Raw genomic sequence first — 7115 nt, 5'->3', positions numbered from 1 at the left:
TTCTGCTAATAGCTCCGATTATTATTCTTTTTATTATTACTATACCATGCGCGTGGGGCGGCGGGGGGCGTGTCGCGCTGCGCGTGCGTCTGCCTTTCAGCACCTTCAATCACCTCCGTCAACACCGTTATTTGGTTAGAAAAGTTAAAAAGCGACTTTCTCAGCCTTACTTTCACTTTCATTTTGCAGGCTTTGATTCTCCCCCTACTGGTTGGTGGAGGTTAGTGCATGGCCACTTCATTAGGAACTATGAGGCTTAAAGCAGCCCATTTTCTTCTCCTTTTTGTCACAGTTAAATGTGTCAGATCCTCCAGCATGTTTTAAAATTAGTCAAAGTTAAAATAAATCCAGGGAGATGGCAGTGATGATAATGATGATAGGATTAACCAGCTTCTTGCCAGACAGAGGCGTAGACAGAAAATTTTTATAAGGGTGGCCAGGCAATAACCACTGTACACTGAGGGGGGGCCGAAAGCGGATAGGGGCCAGAACCTCAAGGTCAAGCCAAAAATAAGACTAACTATACTTTCCTACAGCCTTTACTAACAAATAGACGCATATATTTAAACATCTGAATTTCTAAATAAAAGGTAAAGTGGATAAAACACTTTCAGATTCTGGGGCAAACATCTTTTCCATTGTCATTTCTTACCTAATCTGCATAATCATTCTGCATAAAAATTGATATTTACAAGTACTAATATCGATATAAATTGATTATTTAATACGATTTTATTAAAATTGTTATTTATCTATGATTTCACTGAAGACTCCTAGATGACTTGCAGAGACACATAATTTTCTCTTTACCCCATGAAACACAATATCTAGTTCTGAAAAGAGCATGAATTCTGTACTTATTATATTTAATGTTAGTATATTGATGGGTATAATTTACCTGTGTTTTTGTTGTCAAGAAATTATGAATACATAGAAAAATAGTAAGTAAATGAATATTCCACTTGAGAGTATTACTGCTGCTACCATCTATATTAGAGGGAAAAATGGTAGGGGTAGCCACAGGGGTGGCCAATGATTGGCTAAGGGTGGCCACGGCCATCCCTGTCCCCCCATCTAGCTCCACCCCTGCTGCCAGACATGAACAATACCAATCTGGTGTGAAGAATCAATTTTAGCTGCTGTCTTTTGCAGCTGCTGCATTTTTATGGTTGTTTCTAAAACTTGGTCTAAACAGTCCATCCTTTCACAGACCATCATTTCAGTCTGTGGGCTGCTACATAATGATGGTGGGAGTATTCTTGGCAACCAGCCCAAATCAGCATTGCTGCTGTTGACCAAGTCCATTCCTTTGTGAACACAGGACTGGTATCTGCTTCCAGCAGCAAAGTCTGATGTTATATACCAATTCTAAGTTCAACACAATATATCAGGAGGAAGTGGAAGAGGAGCTGCTAAACTTTCAGCGACTCTGTGATGCTATCGGTAAACATGGACCAACATGCCAGAGCAATGTTCCAGGAATCGTACTGAATCTTTGCCATGACAACTGAAGGCAGTTCTGAGGGTGAAAGGGGTCCAAGATGTTCATAAAAGTAAAACTAAATCTATGCAGCTGTTTAACTAATGATAGCATCTTAGAATAAGCGAGACTGTCAAAAGAAGTATGGTGTACTGAGCAAAAGGCCAAGGTAATCCCTTGTTTCTGACTTCCAGAGACCACCTGTTGTTTTATGAGGGCATTGAATGTTCGGGTTAAGATCATTGAGAGATTTTGGCAGAAAAATCTCCTAAATTCCAGCGATGAATAGTCCATCAATCGATCTTTATTTATAGAGCATTTTAGATCGCTAAAGGGACCTAGTAATGGAGCAGTTCTATGGAAAAACAGCAAACAATGAATAGATTAGAAAGTAAAAAATTATTTAAACTCAGCCTGATATTTCGGTTTAAATGGAGCTAAGAGCCAAGTTTAAAAGACAAGACTTTAAACAAGATTTTAAGGCATTCAAAGTTGCATTTTTTGTCTGAGTTGGCTGCCATTCAGTTGTATGAACAGGGAGTAGAGGACGGAAAGGAGAGCAAAGAGCTTTGGAACTCCAGTGTTGAGTCAAGTGCAGGAGGGTGAGGTCCAGGCCCTATGATCTGGGATGGGTCAGTTTGAGAGTTCTACAACCACTAAGCAAAGGGAGGCTCAGTTTAAGCATGTTAGAGGCGAGGGTGTGTGGAAAACGGGATCATTAAAAGCTGAGCTATAATTTATGATCCCCTTCCTGTGCTCCAAATGGCTCAATGCCATGTGTTGCTATGACAATGGCATTCTAGTTTGATATTTTGATATGCTTCTTTTAACGTGTTAAAGAATAAATTGAGCTTGCCTGTGTAAATTCTCAATCATCCAGTTCATGGCAACATGGCAAGGATTAAGCTAATTGTACTCAGCACCAGTTCGCAGTACGTCAAACTGAACGAAAAGTTTGTTTTAATCCAGATACAAAAATAGCTGATTTTACTTTACTTTTGACGTTAGACTCTCGTGCAGAACAAGTTCAAATTGTCAGTTTTCCTTGCAGTGGAGGTCCTGCATTCCCTCTGATCTCCTTGTACAAAAACAACCTCTGGATCCCTGCAGTTCCGCCAGCATTACCATGGGCAATACTGTTTAAATTAAGCCAGCCCCAGTATTAACTTAATTCATCCACCAGGTCCTTATTCTGAAATTTTAGATCAGTTTTCAGAGTTCCTGTCTGTCGTTACAGTTGGGAATTTTAACATTCATGACAACATTGAAGGTGATAGCTTAATTGCAGGCTCTAATGCCATCTTAGACTCGATTGGCTATGTTCAAAATGTGCATAGTCCTACACATTCTCGTCTTCATACTTTGGACCCTGTGCTGACATATGGCATGGAATGTAAAAAAAATAACAGTACTTCCTCACAACGTTGGCCTCTTTTTAGCAACCTTCAAAATTACTTTGACAGAGTTCTCCCCCAAGAGAAGGTTTCACTTTAGCAGATTGTGCCTGTGTAAAATCAAAAAGAAATGTGTAAAGTCATCCAGATCATTGCAACCAAAAACAGGCTTAAATTGGATGAAAACCAGACTTCTGCTCAGTTTTTTTAATGACTTTTCAAGACCTATTCAGGAGTCTAGTCGTAGAGTCAAATGCAAATCAAATAGCTGACACTTGTTCGACTGTTGTTGCCTTTTGCTATGCATGGAAAAGCTGTTTACTGCTGTAAATGATGATGCTTTGTACAACAAGAGCAGGATATTTCTCTTGATTATTAGATAGGAATAAGAGTAATCATAGATTTCTTCTTAATACATTTGCCAAACTCACCAAGCCATAGCTCTGTTGAACCATCCGTCCCCCGTGCTCTTAGCAGTAATGACCTTATGGGATTCTTTATAAATAAGATTGATTCTATTAAAAATAAGATAATTGGCAACCCTCTAAATATGATTGGTTTATCTCCGGAGTCAGAATCTGAGGTAACTATATAATCTGAACTAGGTTTAGACCGTTTTGAAATGAAACTACTATCTTCATCTAAGCCATCAGCTTGTATGTTAGATGCAGTTTCAAACAAGTTATTTAAGGAAGTATTCTCTCTGATTTCCACCTCCATTTTAGGCATGATTGATCTATCCCTACAGGGATATGTACCTCAGGCTTTTAAGGTAACTCTAACTAAAGCTTTAAGAAACCATCTCTTGACCCAGATGACTTGGTGAATTATAAACCTATATTTAATCTTCCTGCTAAAAATGTGGGTGACCACTTACACCATAATGAACTTTTTGAAGAGTTTTAGTCAGGTTTTAGAGCTCATCATAGCACTGGAACAGCTGAGGTGAAAGTCACTGATGATATTTTCATGGCCTCATTTAATAGAGTTGTATCTATGCTTGTCCCTGTTAGATTTTACAGTCAATTATAATATCCTCTTAAAAAGGCTTGCACTGTTTGTGGGAATTAAAGGAACTACACTAGGCTGGTTTAAATCGTATTTATCTGATAGATATCAGTTATTTTACATTAACGATAAATCTACCTCCTGCTCCAGGGTTGCCTGTGGAGTAGCACAGGGATCAGTGCTAGGACTTATTCTCTTTACTGTATGTATGCTCCCAATTAGTAGAATTATCAGACATCATGGGATTAATTTCAACTTTGCTGATGATACTCAATCTCAATCCCGATGAAACTAACCCATGACAAAGACTATAGACATGTTTGAAGATATAAAAACCTGGACGACTCTTAACTTTCTGCTCTTGAATGCAGACAAAACAGAAGTTATAGTCTTTGGACCAAAGTCCATGAAAAGGAAGCTGATTAGTCAGTCACTTCATTTGGATGGGTTATATTGACCCCATATAGTAAATTAGAAAACCTTGGTGTTATTTTTGATCACAACCTGTCATTTAAATCCTATTTTAAAAGAGGTTTCTAGAATTTCCTTCTTTCATCTGCGGAATATTGCAACAAATTCCTCTCCAGGGTTGATGCAGAGAAACTAGTCAATTGTTTTGTTACTTCACGGCTGAACTATTGTAATTCTTTACTATCAGGAAGTCCAGAAACTGTAGTTAAAAGCCTTCAGCTGATCCAAAATGCTGCAGCCAGAGTTCTGATAAAAATTTTAAAAAGAGAGATCATATCTCTCCTATCTTAGCTTTTCTTCATTGGCTTCCTGGTAAATCCAGAATAGAACTGAAAATTCCCCTTCTCAAATTTAAAGCCTTAAATAACCATCTGGTATCAGGGATCTGATTATTCCTTATATTCCTAAGAGAGCATTTCGCTCTCAAAAAAAAAAAGGTTTCCAGTGGTTCCTAAACATTCTAAAAGTAGAATGGGAGGCAGATCTTTTAGTTATCAGGCTCCTCTCCTGTGGAACCAACTACCAGTTTTAGTCCGTGAGGCAGACACCCTGTCTACTCTCAAGGCCAGGCTCAAACTTTCTTCTTTAATAAAGCTTATGGTTAGAGGGGTTCAGATTATCCATTCAGCTATCTATAGTTATGCTGCTATAGGATTAGACTGCTGGAGGACATAGAGACCACTTTTCCACATTTTGCTTCATTCTATCCCTATTCTCGATTTCTGCTCTAATTGTTAGGTCAACCTTTAACTTTCAAGTCTCGCTGCTTTCTCTAATCAAAGTAGCTTCATCTGGTCTACTCCTGTTTGGCTGTTTCTTCATCCCAGAGATGCTGCTGCCATCAACATTTGTTCATAGATTTTGGAGCTTGGCCTATTTTTTAGTGTAGCCCTTTCACTCTTACTGTGACTAACTGTATGTGCTCTCCTCCCTCCTCCTACATGGGAACTGGTTTTAGAGCTCTTCTGCTTGGCTGTGGCTTTCCTATAAATTCCTCATCAATTGGAGATATGAAATCATATTTTAAGTCAATATTTATCCCCTCGTTACCCCAGCAGGGATAAGCATGATGAAAAAAGGAATATACTTATCCCCTCCAGCATATCGATGCTCCCTCTCTGCTGCTCTTCTCTAAATTTTCGTCTGTGACCCAGAGTGCTGCCTCTTGTCATTCTGAGTTCCCCTTAAACACCAGAGATAACTAAGCCCGCAGTGGCTGCTAGCTCTGACCCTTAGCTGAGCAGTCATATTTTTGGTTTCTTATGGAGGATTTAATTTAGAGGGTGAATGATTCCTTGTCTTTACCAGGAACTCAAGGACTTCTAGTCTGACAGCTGAACCAGAACACAGAGGGAGACTGGCTCATTTTGCAATAAAAGGCATTGTTTGCCAACCCTACATATACAACAAGAAAATAATGCATAATTGATAGTTTGTTGGTGAAGGAATTTATATATTGTTAATACTATTGAAAAAAAAGAGAGTTCACCTCAGATGACTGACAAGTTGAAGCCCATGTCTACAAAATGCTTTCCAAAGTTTTGAGCATCCAAATACATTTAAATGTTTTCCTTTTGCCTTTTAGAAAAGTGATCAGTTCCAGTTGACGTGGAAGCTTTGCTGCAGAGACCGCCACAATACTCAGGTGTGGCTTTGTTTCATTACTCTGAGGTAGGCATACAGTCTGTGACTTTATGGCTAATACAATAAACATACTACAGTCAAATATACTACTGAACTAATTAAGAGAAAGAAAAAAAAATCCTGTTTAGGAAAGTAACAAAAAACATTCATAGTAATACAGGAAAAAAGGATGTTTCACTTAGTATATATTCTAATTATACAGTAGGTCTCAAAAGTCTGCTTACACATATTGAAAGGAAAGTATTTTGTGATGTAAAAAAAAAGTGCTTGATAAATCCATACAGAACCTTTTGCACCATCCTAGAGATACATTTCCTCTTGAAAATAAACAGAAATCTGAAAGTTAGTTTGTTTTCTTCATCTGCACTCATACTACAAATACAACATTCTTGCGCTTACGTCCCACTGGGTCCATTCCAGGCTCCATGGACAGGTCCTGGCTCTGCTGTACTGGGCGAAGTCGATTGTCTTGATTACTTTGGTTATGATAAGGTCATTATGAACAGCCCAGTCTGAGTAATCACAGAGACTTTGGAGACCCTTGCAGGGGCATATAAGCTCCAGACAACATAGTCTCCGGAATCATCAGAGCACTGACAAACCCTCCACCATGTTAAGGTGGGAGGGTTCCCAAGGAGGGGGATATTGTTTTCTTCATATTTTGATCAAATCTTAACATTGAGTTTTTCTCAGTAAAGACTTAAAATCAATTTTAGGTCATCAGATGAACCTTACATACATTGAACTGTCCTGGTAGGATTCCTCTGGCATTGACTCATTAACATCCTCTAGCTAAAGCTAAAGTTTATTTAGGGATGAACAGAAGTGATGATGAAACAAAAGTTAAATTGGACCAAATTCCAAAAAAGTGTGTTTTAGATGAAAAATGACCTTTCCCCACCAGAGGAAACCAGTTCACCAGAACTGGCTGCATCACGAGCTGCATTTTCATTTGCAAATATCATTCAATATAAAGTATTTTGTGGATAGGAAAAGTCCTTAGAGGTTGACTGGGAGAGCTGCTACAAGTCAGGGTGGACATATATTACCAAGAGATTGCTGGTAAATAACAGGGCTCGATGTTAACCATCGCCCGATCTCCCGGGGCAAGTAGTTTT

The 7115-nt window shown here is 38.7% G+C and overlaps 1 long non-coding RNA gene across 1 annotated transcript in view; it reads left to right on the top strand.

Annotated features, from left to right (window-relative positions):
* LOC107082771 overlaps positions 1–7115 on the top strand; it is a 10865-nt gene that overhangs the window by 1883 nt on the left and 1867 nt on the right. The window contains exon 2 of the long non-coding RNA XR_001481147.1: positions 5939–6024. This is a non-coding gene — a long non-coding RNA (uncharacterized LOC107082771). The remainder of the gene's footprint in view (positions 1–5938; positions 6025–7115) is intronic.

Source organism: Cyprinodon variegatus, unplaced genomic scaffold, assembly GCF_000732505.1.
Source record: "Cyprinodon variegatus isolate N-32 unplaced genomic scaffold, C_variegatus-1.0 Scaffold61, whole genome shotgun sequence".
NCBI classification, from domain to species: domain Eukaryota; kingdom Metazoa; phylum Chordata; class Actinopteri; order Cyprinodontiformes; family Cyprinodontidae; genus Cyprinodon; species Cyprinodon variegatus.
Note: the sequence above shows the minus strand (reverse complement) of the source record. Positions and strands in the feature narration are given on the sequence as shown.